Source organism: Ostrea edulis, chromosome 3 (genome assembly GCF_947568905.1).
Source record: "Ostrea edulis chromosome 3, xbOstEdul1.1, whole genome shotgun sequence".
Classification (NCBI taxonomy): Eukaryota; Metazoa; Mollusca; class Bivalvia; order Ostreida; family Ostreidae; genus Ostrea; species Ostrea edulis.
The window spans coordinates 67,959,997-67,975,941 of record NC_079166.1 but is presented as its reverse complement, the minus strand read 5'-3'; the positions used below and the strand labels follow the sequence as shown (position 1 = coordinate 67,975,941).

General features: G+C 37.0%; 1 long non-coding RNA gene across 1 annotated transcript; it reads right to left on the bottom strand.

Annotated features, from left to right (window-relative positions):
* Positions 1-8,134: 8,134 nt before the first annotated feature.
* On the bottom strand, positions 8,135-12,340 carry LOC130052754 (uncharacterized). Its single transcript, XR_008801143.1, has 2 exons — positions 12,255-12,340; positions 8,135-9,238 (listed from the first exon to the last, which is right to left on the bottom strand). It is a non-coding gene; the product is annotated as an uncharacterized LOC130052754 (long non-coding RNA).
* Between the last annotated feature and the right edge of the window lie 3,605 nt (positions 12,341-15,945).

Sequence of the window (15,945 nt, the reverse complement as noted above, 5' to 3'; positions counted from 1 at the left end):
TAATTGGTAATGTCAATTATATTCGTTTCTTTTGCATCAGCACCCCCACTGGGATGGTAAATACATCTTCGAACATAGAAAGTATTGAAAGTGACAAAAGACTTTACGGGAGGTCTAATTTTGAGCTCGGGGTATAGAGTAAATCATAGAGATAACCGAGACACTCCGGACCTTCCATGTACGAGAAAGATAAGTGGGTTATACTTATAGTATATGATCTGACGAGACTTTAATCATGTGTAGTGCATATTTAAATCGTTATATAAAAAAATGCTTATTAATGAAAATGTGTACATCATTATTTCTTTTATAATAAATTAAATGCTTGTTTAAAATACAATACAATATCTTGTATGATTATGTTGTATTTCTACTCTAATTGCTAACATTTATTTATTCTTTATGGAATAATATTGACACAACATTCTCTTACTGATAGTTGTATAACGGGAAGTAATTCGCGTGTTGTGCTTATTCACATTACGTATGTACTGTAACGGGAACCAGTCTGTTTCCAGCCGCAAAGTGTACTCGGTCTGCCCAAAGCATAAAAACTATCAAAGTACCCTTAAACTCTGTACTGAAGGGCGTAATACTAAGGAACAGACTAAGTCCACTGACAATGTCAATTTACAATGACTGGTCCTGTTTTTGTTCAACCCAGGTTCAGATATAAGATTCCTAAATTATGATCAACACCTTGGAATAAGAAGAGAGTTTGAAAGTTTCAACAGATCATTTATTATAGTATAATACTGAATAATTTGATTGACAACAAATAACATATAAGTTTTCAAAATAATCTCCAAAAATGTAGATAAAATAGAAAGGTATATGAGTTAAAAAAACGAAGATGAATTGACCACTGAGTAATTAATAACCAAAATGAATTTAAATAACCAAAATAAATACGGGGGAAATGAAAATATTATGGCCTAAAAAATATCAAAGGAGAAGGGAATAGGCTTCCATACAACACCTAACAAACCCTAAAGCACATGGTGGCTCGCTATACCAGCACAACTGTATGTAAATTCCTAAGTATCAAAAAGGCACTAAGCTCAGTAATTTCTCTACATAAAAAAATAACTACAATGCTATACCAAGTTGTAAAGGGATATCTAATTCAACCTTGAACCAGTCTGACTCTATCCAGGGACTAAATTACATCTTAAAGAATTTAGACTATTTCCTAAACAGGTAAAAAAATAAGACTGCACGAGCAGTCCGGGATTTAACCCAAGAGAAGAAGAGAAGAATAGAGAGAGCACGAACCTGTGAGTTCTTTAGTCCCTAGCAAAGAGAGACTTGAAACTGCCGCTGTCACTGTTTATATACTAACTCTAACCAATGAAAATGACTCTAACTAAGAGACTTTGAAAACTGCAGGGTGAAAATCTAAAACGATTTCTGATGAGTTTAAGGCACTAGCTTTAAACCAATGAAAAGTTAGGAAACAAATTAACTTTGGAATGATTGACAAGATGGAGGCAAATTCAACAGTATAAACATTACATGTGAGAAAAATAGTAAAGTGAACAATTTACATCAGATTCAGACCTTACACAAATGATGATCTACAGGATGTATAGTAGCATAAACATAGGTAATGAATTAACAATTTAAATGTCAATTAAACCAAAACTGTCACAGTACATTAGACATGCTACATGTATGTGTATAATAAAAAATATAAAACAAATAAGAAAATCCTCAGTTGATTAAAATGTATCTATCTGTGTGTACCTACACGAATTAACCAACAGTTCACCGCAAGTTATGTCCCTTGTCCGTCAAATTCCTACATAACATTCCGAGTCACTGTATATCTATTGTTGATCTACAAATTCCCATTCTTAGGTGGCAGGGGACAGTTTCTTTGGTTTTGAAACATGTGGATAGGGGGTATACACCAAAGTCAGATTATGACAGACTAATGAAAAATCATATTTCCCTTTTATGTCAATACTTGTATTTCATATTAGTGTAGTTAATAAATTATGACCCTAAATTACATGTAATCTATAAATACTGGTGCTGGTGCACAAAACATGCTCTGAGCAGGTTCCCCTTTTTTTCTTTGATTTTCCCTCATTTGGGCTAATCCGCACCACCCCCACACCATCACAGTACCAAACATGGGGATTTAGACACTGTGCACAATCAAGAACCCTATCTACCCTTCTCAAAAATCTACCTCTCATATGGGGTCATCCACCTTCCCTCACAGCTACAGACCTTTTGCTAGACCCTGCATGTTTTCACCGGAATTTCTTCAGCAACTGACCACGTGTCTTAGTTTCGTATTTGCACCCATCTTTATGCTAGGAATCATGGTGACACCTACATGTTGTATATCAACATTTTTACTAAGCACTCAGCTACATTTGACATGCATCCTAAAATTATTGTATACATTTTTACACATGTAATATCACTTCAAATACGGGGTAATTCCATTTTTTGAAAACGTTGACCGGGCCTATAGTGCGAAACTGTCCCCTGCTACCTTTAAGAATTCTGACATCTCATGTCATTGACGTCAACTCCCATTTTTGACAAATCTGACTTATTCTGAGTGAAACTACACCAATACATCATGTCGACCGCCCTAAATGTGTACGCAATAAAATTATTTAAAAACCCTACATTTCTGTGTATGATGTTGTCATTTTAGAGTGATGAGAGTGTTCGAGTAAGATCCCTGTGCCTAACAAATAATATTACAAGCATATTGTATCTATGGTAAAAGTGACCTTATATGTGGTGCTACATGCTGAACATGTAATCATGAGAACCTGTCTAGAAAATGATGGATTAGAGAGAGATAAAGGGACATAACTGCTCTTAAAATCAAGAAAATTTCCCACTTCACTGTCTACTTCTTTACATACTGTATATAAATAGACCTGAAATATGCTCTAATTAAGTAAACAACTCCCCAACAAGATTTTGAATACCTGTTCTCTTCTTACATTCTATTCTATGCCATCCTAATAGTGAAAACTAAAGATTCATGCAATTCAGCCAAATGTCAAAGGAGAGGTGGCTTGTTTACAAGTACCACCCATAAATGAGAAAATGGTGTTAACTGTTTTTTGTGTACAAAATGTCTCTAAAATGACTTATTTCTCTATCTGCAAGTATTTTTTCATAAATATGTATCATGGTGCTGAGAAGAAATGTGATCTACTGTACCTGAGACCTGTCAATCAGTACAATTTAGAACATGTAAAACTACATGTAATCTATGTAAAAAGAATACACAGTATATGAAGTACCCCAAATAACATTATTTTAACCACTAAGCTTATTTACATGTACTTACATGTCACTATGATACTTGACCAGATTCTGGTTTTCCATAGTACTAAAGCATAGCTTACCCCCCTTGACTCTGTTGTCTACCATTGTGACACTAATGTGATACATCTATTGAAATAAAGGGTTGTATTACATATCTAATACATTTATCTTTATAATATTAATGAAATTGACTGAATTCCATGGGTTTCGAAAAATGCCATTCTCTTAAAGGTGGCAGGGGACAGTTTCTTTGGTTTTGAAACATGTGGATAGGGGGTATACACCAAAGTCAGATTATGACAGACTAATGAAAAATCATATTTCCCTTTTATGTCAATACTTGTACTTCATATTAGTGTAGTTAATAAATTATGACCCTAAATTACATGTAATCTATAAATACTGGTGCTGGTGCACAAAACATGCTCTGAGCAGGTTCCCCTTTTTTTCTTTGATTTTCCCTCATTTGGGCTAATCCGCACCACCCCCACACCATCACAGTACCAAACATGGGGATTTAGACACTGTGCACAATCAAGAACCCTATCTGCCCTTCTCAAAAATCTACCTCTCATATGGGGTCATCCACCTTCCCTCACAGCTACAGACCTTTTGCTAGACCCTGCATGTTTTCACCGGAATTTCTTCAGCAACTGACCACGTGTCTTAGTTTTGTATTTGCACCCATCTATATGCTAGGAATCATGGTGACACCTACATGTTGTATATCAACATTTTTACTAAGCACTCAGCTACATTTGACATGCATCCTAAAATTATTGTATACATTTTTACACATGTAATATCACTTCAAATACGGGGTAATTTCATTTTTTGAAAACGTTGACCAGGCCTATAGTGCGAAACTGTTCCCTGCTACCTTAACTTTTATACACAATTCCAATTCATGGACTATAAAAACATACAATAACAATACCACACGGATGTAGAGTGTCACACAGGTGTAGGAAGCCAAACAGGTGTAGGAGTCACACAGGTGTAGGGAGTCCCACGGGTGTTGGGAGTCACACGGATGTAGAGAGTCACACGGGTGTAGGGAGTCACACAGGTGTAGGAAGCCACACAGGTGTAGGGAGTCACATAGGTGTAGGGAGTAACACAGGTGTAGGAAGCCACACAGGTGTAGGGAGTCACATAGGTGTAGGGAGTCACACGGGTGTAGGAAGCCACACCGGTGTAGGGAGTCACATAGGTGTAGGGAGTCACACGGGTATAGGAAGCCACACAGGTGTAGATAGAGAGTCATTCGGGTGTAGGAATCACACGGGTGTAAAGAGTCACACGGGTGTAGGGAGTCACATGGGTGTAGGGAGTAACACAGGTGTAGGAAGCCACACAGGTGTAGGGAGTCACATAGGTGTAGGGAGTCACACGGGTGTAGGAAGCCACACAGGTGTAGGGAGTCACATAGGTGTAGGGAGTCACACGGGTGTAGGAAACCACACGGGTGTAGGGAGTCCCACGGGTGTAAAGAGTCATACGGGTGTAGGGAGTCGCACGGGTGTAGGGAGTCCCACGGGTGTAGGGAGTCACACGGGTTGTAGGGAGTCACACGGGTGTAGGGTGTCACACGGGAGTAGGAAGCCACACAGGTGTAGGGAGTCACACGGGTGTAAAGTCATACGGGTGTAGGGAGTCTCACGGGTGTAGGGAGTCACACAGGTGTAGAAAGTCACATAGGTGTAGAGAGTTAAACGGGTGTAGGGAGTAACACAGGTGTAGTGAGTCACACAGGTGTAGAAAGTCACATAGGTGTAGAGAGTTAAACGGGTGTAGGAAGCCACACAGGTGTAGTGAGTCACACGGGTGTAGGGAGTCGCACGGGTGTAGGGAGTCACACAGGTGTAGGGAGTCAAACGGGTGTAGGGAGTCGCATGGGTGTAGGGGTGTATAGAGTCACACAGGTGTATAGAGTCACATGGGCGTATGGAATACCAAAGGTGTAGGGAGTCACACAGGTGTAGAGAGTCACACAGGTGTAGAAAGCCACACGGGTGTAGATTGTCACACTGATAGAATTCATATCCGTGCTTACTATTACATACTTATTTTGTTCTTATTGTTGATTTAGATAATATTTATAGATATTTTTCAAATATCATTATAATAATGTGTTCAGGGTCATTCCAGTGTTACTAAAATTACATTTTTCTCTTTGAAAATGATATTGTGTATTGAAAATACCAACCAATTTTCCTGCTAAAATTCTATTTCTTATTTTAATATAATGAAAATAACTACTTGCATTATTTAATAAAAAGAAATCTCACCCATTGGCGGATTTGAGTGGGCGCCCACCCCTAAATTTTACAGAATATCCTGGTATCTTGTTTAAAGAAGAATAAACGATAAGAAGAAGCTATCACTTTTCCCACTCCCAGAGTAATAAATGACAAGATCTTTTGATTTATTGTTACTTTTATTGGGACAACTTATGTGGCAGTGGTACATTGATGCCTGCCGTCTGTCCGTTCGGGGTTTTCATTTAATTTGGTCATATATCAAGCTGAAACTTGCTATGTAGCTTCTTTAAGGGTCACTCTAGATCATGTTGACATTTTGGTCCATTTCGACCTCTTTTGCAATTTCACAGTTGAAGTCCTCCCATAATTTTTAAGTGATGACCTTCTTATCTCACAGATGGTTTTACTGATAGTGAAGATATGCTTATTGTTGAGAAAATTACCGGTTGTTGAACTTTGTAAGAAATATTACAAAATGAGTACATGTATATGATTTGTCAATTCAATCCATCTCACAGTTTTCAAGGTAAAGCCTTCGTAAACAACGTTTGTACACAACTTGCGTATTGCAAGGAATCTGATTCCCAACATTTTTTGATATTCTTTGATGCTTGTAAAAAACATAAAAGTTGTTGAATTCAGTTGTGGGGTAAGAAATTACATACAGGGCTCTTGGTGTGTCTATCTACTTCCTGTCATGGTTATTAAGCTAAGACCTTTTGTTCATACGATACCAAGGAAAATATGTCACAGATAAATGATGGCCGACTCTACCTTCAGTTATTTACTTACTTATCTTCTTCGTCCCCGGTGGGACATAAGGCTTCAACAAGTTGTTCTACCTTCAGTAAAGTTGTACAATGAAAGGCGAAGATAACAGTGATCATTCTCATAACTCCTGTAAGGAATACAAAATAAAGGACTGGGCAAACACGGACCCCTGGACATACCAGAGGTGGGATCAGGTGCCGAGGAAGAGTAAGCATCCCCTGTCGATCGGTCACATCCGCCGTTAACCCTATGCCTTGATCTGGTAAATGAAGTAATCCGTAGTCAAAATCAGTGTGCCAAGAACGATCTAACAATCGATATGAAACATGCCAAGACAGCATTTGATCCAATGATGAGTTGTATTGGCAACCTAGATCATTATAACGACCATAGAATTTGCGAAATGCTGACTTTAAACGAGACTGTTGAAACCTCTGTAATATCAACTTGTTTGTCAGTAGCCTGCCTCGATCAATCCACATAGCGTAAAATGAACGCCTTGTATAAACTTCTGTCCGGCGTATTATGTACCGTTTCCGGTACTTGTTTTTAATATAAAAAAAAATGTGTATCTATTGTATATTAATGTTCTGCGATGTCCATGTAAATTATTGTGCATCTATTGCATTGATGTTCTGTGTTGTCAATGTAAATTGTAGTTTTCTACTTTATATAAATCGATATAAAACCAGATTGTCGTTTTTCTTTAAAATTTGCAGTTGGAATCACCTGCATAGTGTGTCAAGAAATAAAATGCACTGGGATTTGAACCCAGATTGCCTACCCTCTCAAGGGTGTTTATGCTTGCCGGGTTACTGTTATGAGTTATTCTACCGATACTTTTTGAAAAATAAAATCAAAAGATAACAAAAAATAAAAGAATTGATTGGTTTATCTTGATGCAGTTGTATGTTTGTATTATGTCAAATCTTTATATACTTTTGTTGTCCTACTAATTTTTATTTTTAGTCACAAAAATCTGTAGACAGGTAACTAGGCCCTGAATCTGCCACTGCATTAATTTGTATTTCAATTCTAATGCTCAGCTGTATTGTGTAGACATTACGTGTGTACACATGCACGATTTAATCCCTTATTTATAAAAAAAAAATTAAAAAAAATTAAAATACAACAAAATACGCAATCCTGCATGCGTTACGAAAGTCCCTGTAATAATCATACAATAATACATGTATATATAGGACATGTAGTACATGTTTATGAAGTACAGAGTACTCCCGCAGTCATTTCAAGATTTCTTCGGTGTCTCCTGTTTCATAAGAAGGAAGGGGGGGGGAGGTAAAGGAAGGTCTGAAATGGAATCTTCCATATTCTTCAGAAGAGGGAGGGGTTCAAGAGACTGTCCCATTTTTTCATGCGTCCCGTGTCAGTATAAATAACACTGGAAATCACCGTTACTATATATAATTTCCAAAACTCGATTGAATAACAAAACGAAAGTAAACGTATGGGCAATTTGCAATGCTTTTTTTCCTTTCTATCTCTACTTGCTTAATTCCTTTCACAAATATTGATAGCTTTGGACATATTACAACTAAATTCTAAATATAAGACTCTGACATAAGCAACCAAAAAATTCTATGATCAGTCAATATTCGATCAATGACTCGGAAATTAATGATGTCTTATTCAAAATCGCATTGACTATAATTCAAACCCAACCTCAAGTTATACTTAAAGAACACTTCGGTATGCTGTGAATGGTAGAGGTCCGGAGAGACTAGGTTACCTATTACTTCAATACCCCCTAGCTCATGATTCGACACTCTGACTTTTTATTTTTATATGTCTTTGTATATCTATCACTAGCTCTAGAAAACAAGATATCAAATTTTTGACCGCAACACAACATACTGGAAAGGCTATATCTCAAATTTTAAAGTATGAGTATTTTTCCTACAATTTTAGCTAGGCATGTTGGCTTGAATGTCTTCCATGTTAACTTTCAAAAAGTGAATAGTCCGCACTTGTTGAAAACACTTGACCAAATACCGACATATTTTTCCTACCAACCTACCCATAGTTCAAAACGGTGTGTTGGACAGTGAACCATTTTGATTTAGGTGTAATTACAAATCTGTCTGTGATACATAATGTAGGTTATTACAGTGTACTTAAAAAAGTCTGTATGCTTGTTAAACACTGAATACCCCTATATCTCGTTAATCCATGCTACATGTGCACTTAGTGTCTATCATGTAAACTTAGAATAAGTATACGATATATTAACTATGTTTTAGAAATAGGTATCCGAATTCTGTTTTCTTTACCTCTGTTTAAAAGAATTCGTGTTGCCTATCATACCGTGACTTTGTACAGGTAATACAATCACATAACCCGTGATTGATTCCATTAACGTTCCATATATATTTATGTAGCAATATTCCATGATCACCTGCATATGGTGTTATGTCTTGTCAATTGATTCGATATGCAAGAGTTTTGTCTGCGTATGGTCAGTTTTAAATCCAGGCATGTTATTGACAAATAAGTTAATGTTATTAATGTCGGCATTTTGCAACTGGATGGTAGATGTACACTGTAACCATCTAATTTAACCAATATAAACTGCCATTGGGTAAAATTCGGTCTGACATGTTTCATACCAATTGAGGCCGTTGTTTACACGCTGTTTTTGGCTTTGTATTACACCGTTTATCCGATCGAGATATATAGGGTTCACAGCGGGTTTGACCTGTCGACATGGGATGCTTACTCCTCTTAAATACCAGATCCCACATCTGGTGTGTCCAGGGGTTTCTGCGTGCCCTATTCTTAATTTTGTAGTCTTTGTAGTAGTTATGGAGTTGATCACTTCGTTATCTTCACCCTTCACCTCTCCCTTTCCTTTTTTTTTTCTTTTCATTTTCTTCCCTCTATAACAAACATGCAAATAATCAGAATTTCTTTTTTATCTAATTTTGTAACAATATCAACAGCATTTGGCATAATTTTCATGTAGTGGTAAAATGGAAATACATTTTAGAAAAGAAAAAAATGAAAGAAAAAAAATCTACATTTTATGGTGGCTGATTTACAAGTGTCATTTCACATTTTGTCGTCTTTTTGTTATTTTGAGGCGAAACGACGACAAAACGAAAAGACGACAAATAGAAACGACTTTTCACCCCGAAATACAATCTCTATCCAGAGTTATCGTTCCTCAATCTAATTAAAATCAGATCCTAAGATACGCTCAATAGTAGCAGAGTATACGGCGCGGATCTAAGAAGTCTGATTTCAATTAAATTGTACACATATCGTTCCTTACACTCACTATCACACATACCTCTGTCAGCGTCTCAAAATAAGCAATGTTATTCCACTTGAAAATCCACTTTTTTTACGGCTGATAAAACTAAGAACTACTTTATAAAATATCGGGAACATGAAGGACAAGCAACTCTTTGTAGTTTCTGTAGGCCTACTATGCATTCTTTTTGTACCTATGTAGGTCTATACAACCCAAATGGAAATACATTTTAGAAAAAAAAACAAAAAAACACCCCACCCCCCAAAATGAAAGAAAAAAAATCCACATTTTATGGTGGCTGATTTACAAGTGTCATTTCACATTTTGTCGTCTTTTTGTTACAATATCCGTGTTTCAACCCAAAATCAACGCTTCTTGTGTCACAAAAAGACGAGACATCATCTCAGTATTTATTCATTTAACGTATATTTTTGTAAGTGAAGTTGAAATCATACTTTATTTGAGCATACGTGCTATTTTACAAAAATCTTGTGAAAACCTCCAGACGTTGATAGAGGTGTGTGAGAGCAAGGAACGACAACTCTGGGTAGAGATTGCCCGAAATTACGAAACGATGACAAAACGAAAAGTAAAAAAAGACAACAAAATACAGGCGAGAAGACGACAAAGAAAATAATTTTCATTTTGATTTATCATTATTTATTTGTTTTGTTGCTCTAATACACATGTCACATATCTACATGTAATTTAATGTGGATAAAAACAATACACGAGTTACATCCCGTTACACGAATACCAGTAACAGAATGCTGTATAGATAGTATTCCAAGAAGAATAAATATAAGTTAGCAATTAAAGTACAGAAAAAATAAAAATCATTATACAAGATATTGTATTGTATATTTAAAAAGCGCTCAAATTATGAACAATGATATTTTGTTGTGTATAAAATATCATAAATAAGCATTTTTGTAATATGATTTAAATATTCACTACAAATTTTAAAGACGCATTTGGGCATATACTTTATAACTAATTGAACAAAGTGTATACCGTATGGAAGGTCCGGAGTGTCTCGGTTATCTCTATGATTTACTCTATACCCCGAGCTCAAAATTAGACCTCCCGAAAACCTTTTGTCACGTTTTATACGTATATTTTATGTGCTCGAAGATTTATTTTGTATACCTGCCCGCAAGAAAGGGAAATTCCACCGAGTGGACAAGATTCGCAGTCTAGGACGAGTCTTGTGTAACTCGAGGCTTGGGCCGAGATCAACTCTCGGGGTCAATCCCAGGTCCGAGATCAACATTAGAGTGTGATATATACCTAAAACACACCAAGTTGATAAACATTTTTTTTAAAAATTGGGGGGAGGGGGGGGGGATATTGACTCAAACATAAATACATGGTATACTGTACAACGATATTTGACTATTTCATTCCTTCAGTGAATTTACTTTGATGGTTATGTTTCCAGTACTATTGGCATTGTGAAACATGCTAAAGTCTGGGTTTTGTAGCTTAATTTAATTCTCAATAATTGGATTATTAATTATGGACATCCCCTCATGTGGTCTAGAATCTGGTCGTTTCAATTAACTGAACTGCTTGGCTGAGAAACTCGTCATATCCATCCCTGTGTTGTTCATGTACATGTATTTACTATTAAGCAGCTCCTAGGGGCTTGCTAATTAATACAAAAATTGGAAATAAGTGAATTTTTTTTATTTATTTTTTCGGATTTACCAAACTCGCCCGTTTTCATTATTTCATGATACCTACTTGCAGCTGTCTCATCCTAGCCAAGATAGGTGTATCAGGGCTGATACACTACTAGGTATATGATATAGAAATATCTCACATGGCTGTCTCACATGGGTAAAGTCGATCTCACACTGGTGATAATGTGAGAAATTGCAGTGGCGGATCCAAGGTTTGAATGCTTACTATAGGTTACTTTTATGTGTTACTCTAGCTATACTTTATGAACAATGAAATCAATGGATAACCACAAATACAGGTAATTGATTTGTTTATCGTTATGCGCTTGTTTTTAATGTATGTCAAATCATTATAAGATCTTCTTTGACCGTTACAATGGAGATCTGATTTTAATTAAATTGATACATTTGATGTTATTCTACTAAATTGTTTGGGGTTGTTTTCTTGTTTTGTTTTTTTGGGGGGGGGGGGGGGGAGGGGGGGGGTATTTTTTAGTGCAAGTCACAAAAATTTACGCAGGTAATTATAGGCCCTGAATCTGCCACTGCATTAATTTGTATTTCAATTCTATCCTCCAGCTATATTGTGTAGAAATGAAGAAAAAAATCACGATTTAACCCCTTATTTCCAGACTGGGCGCACTTCTAAACCTTAGGCTATATTTTACATGCAGGAAATAAAAAAAAAATCAAAGGCCTCAAGTGTCTCACAGTCTACTCGTCCACAATCTCCAAAAAGGGAGGGTATATACAGCACCATCTTATGAGCTTTTTAAAGTTTCTTAATCTTTAGAGTATGGTGAACCAGAATGAACATGCATAAGTGTTATAATGCTTAACTAGGCCTAGAGGTGCGTTTTCAGTTCTCCAAGTTCTTAATTTAACCACCATGGTACCCGGCACATCTGCATGAGCTGATCGCTTATCGGTACATGTTAAATATCAAAAACCTACCGCAAAAGACTAAAAATAACAGCCTGGATACAATTTGTAGCTCATGATGCAGGTGTCGATACAAGTCGATCGCCTCTTTGTTCTGTTTCCATGAGGTATTCCCGCTAAAATGTTGCACAGGTAGCAGGGGACAGTTTCGTACTATAGGTCCGGTCAACTTTTTCAAAAAATGGAATTACCCCGTATTTGAAGTGATATTACATGTGTAAAAATGTATACAATAGTTTTAGGATGCATGTCAAATGTAGCTGAGTGCTTAGTAAAAATGTTGATATACAACATGTAGGTGTCACCATGATTCCTAGCATATAGATGGGTGCAAATACGAAACTAAGACACGTGGTCAGTTGCTGAAGAAATTCCGGTGAAAACATGCAGGGTCTAGCAAAAGGTCTGTAGCTGTGAGGGAAGGTAGATGGCCCCATATGAGAGGTAGATTTTTGAGAAGGGCAGATAGGGTTCTTGATTGTGCACAGTGTCTAAATCCCCATTTTTGGTACTGTGATGGTGTGGGGGTGGTGCGGATTAGCCCAAATGAGGGAAAATCAAAGCAAAAAAGGGGAACCTGCTCAGAGCATGTTTTGTGCACCAGCACCAGTATTTATAGATTACATGTAATTTAGGGTCATAATTTATTAACTACACTAATATGAAATACAAGTATGGACATAAAAGGGAAATATGATTTTTCATTAGTCTGTCATAATCTGACTTTGGTGTATACCCCCTATCCACATGTTTCAAAACCAAAGAAACTGTCCCCTGCCACCACATGCGTATGTAAATGATGTTAACTCGTTCGTGGTTTATCTATATTTACACAAAGCAAATATAGAATTATTCGTTAATTCATTTGAGATATATTTTTGTCAAAATATTAGTTCTAGAATCGCCATATCATTTATTTTCACGGAAAGTTAAATGCAATATATCAAGTATAATACGGAGTATGTCCTTATTCATCTAACCTACAACCCTCCCTCTCATTATATTCATTCGCAATTAAAAATATCACGATTTTGACAGACTTCAAAAGTCTTTCACCATTATTGTTTGGCTGAAATTTGAATATGTCGTACATAACTTTAATAACCATGTTAACAAATTTTAAATTCAATGAAAGACACGCAGCGTCTGCTTCTGTACATATATTCAGTTGCAAACTTGCTACCGATGCTTGATTCTAAAATATTTTCACCATCTTCGCTAGCCAAGGGTTTATGATCCGCTCCGCTTGTAGAGAAGCGGAGCGGATCACAAACCCTTGGCTAGCGAAGATGTATTTTCACGTTCTTTCACAATGTTTCGTATGAGGGTGGAAGACGCGGTAAATCGCTGCCACAATCGGCAATCCTCGGCTAACTCTCCTACGCTCCATCATAACAGTGTGCAAGGTATGAGTCACGCGATGAGTTCCGAGTGCTCAGTGATGCCAAGGAATGGCTCGCTACGCGAAAAACAGGGGCGTAGCTTCGTTAGGCTCAATAAGGCTTTTTTCCCTTTATTTTCAAAACACATTTTTGTTCACAAATGTTTGCAAAATAAACATATATATTTCTAGCAGTGGAGCCTCGTTAATCCGGACACTTTGGTTCCCAGCAAAATCGTCCGGATAAATGAAGTGTCCGGATAATTGAATCGCATATTTTCTATCTTTACATAAGTAACCAATATATGCCTACTTTATTGATGCATAGTGAATTAAACACATTTTATCATTGGATTTGACCATTTGCATTAGTAAATAAATTATGATGATGTTAACATTTACTTGTATTTCAAAACACTAAAATTGAATACGTGTTCAGTGTATTTGCTTGTGCTTACATTGTACATATATATATATATATATATACTTTATTGATGCATAGTGAATTAAACACATTCTATCATTGGATTTGACCATTTGCATTAGTAAATAAATTATGATGATGTTAACATTTACTTGTATTTCAAAACACTAAAATTGAATACAATGTCTCGATCGGCACGTGCTATCTATTTGACATATCATCACACACCACCTAATTATAGGGAGGTGTTGACAGGGTACAGGTAATCGCTTCAATTAGACAGTTTGGCTTGTTTTCTTTATAATTTACGCCTTGCTAAAATTGTCCGGCACAGGCCTTCCCTAAACAAAATACCGTCCGGATTAACGGTACAATTTTCAATGCATTATAACGTTTTGTAGTAAAAAGTGACCGTCCGGATCCGGAACGCGAATTTCCGGATTAGTGATGCAAAATAACGTATAAAAATTCCGTTCCCTAGAAAAATCGTCCGGAATGTGAAGCGTCCGGATTACCGAGGCTCCACTGTATTTAAAATCGAATATAAAATTATTCTGTCGGGCATTTTCTTTTTATAATGTATTCTACATGTTTATATATTTTTTCAGTCTAAACTTTGGTGATCACAATGACTCGCTCTCGAAATTAACAGTTTAAATTTTCCAAAAGTCGTGCAGTCTATTGCAATCATTTTGATGCTCAAAGTAATGTAAACGAGTCCTAATATTTCAAAATTTTCTCGGGGTATCCCGTGGAGATCCGGGTTAGAATATGTCCTTAATACCCCTTGTTTGTCGTAAGAGGCGACTAAATGGGGCGTCCTTCCGATGAGACTGCAAAAACTAGGTCCCGTGTCACAGTAGGTGTGGCACGATAAAGATGCCTCCCTGCTCAATGGCCATAAGCGCCGAGCATAGGCCTAAATTTTGCAGCCCTTCACCGGCAGTGGTGACGTCTCCATATGAGTGAAATATTCTCGAGGGACGTTAAACAATATTTAATCAGTCGTGGGTGACCCGTGACCCTCACCAAGAAGGGGACACCCCTCCTGTACCTACCCCCTCAGCGCTTCGCACCTCGGTGAAACCTTCAGTTTCATCACACGTGCCTACACATTGAAACAGTCCTAGCTACTCCCCTGAAAAACACGCACACAACGACAAAAAATGAGTTAAGAAGGGCACTGTTGTAATCATATAGTAATTTACACAGGCACCTGAAGTGTGGATAGCTTGTATAGAGTTTATGTACCCCCCCCCCCCCCCCCCCCCCCCAGTCATTTTAAGATTCCTTGGATGTCTCCTGCTTCAGTTCACTGAGAGGGAGGGATTCAAGGGAGATTTGAAATATGTCACATTTTTACCTGCATTCGTTGACAGTTAGCGAGGGGGGGGGGGGGGGCTACCCCCCCCCCCCTTTACATTTTTCAAATTTAAGGTAAATCGTGGTCTCTTGTGTAGAAAATGTAAACGTTAAAAGAAGCAACTTAATTTCTTCCACTCTCGGAATAATAAATGAAAAAAATCTTTTGATTTATTGAATTACTTTTACTAGGAGAACTTACATTTTTTTTCCCCAAACCCCTTACAATTTGCGTCATTTTATTAAATTCATCTGATTGAAAATGACAGAAAATAGTAAAAATGACTACATAGGAGACATATTTAGAACAAGTGCTATAAAATCTGTGAAAACCAGGCTTCGCCCTAGACCCATTAGAGGCCTCAAGACGGCGCCCAATCCCCAGCCTCACAAAGTTACGACCCCCTAACCGAAATTCCTGGATCTGCCCCTGTCAGTATTAAAAACACTGGAAATCACCGTTACTATAATTTATCCATGACGATTTAATAATAAAACGAAAGTAAACGTACGGGTAATTTTCTCAATGTCTCTCT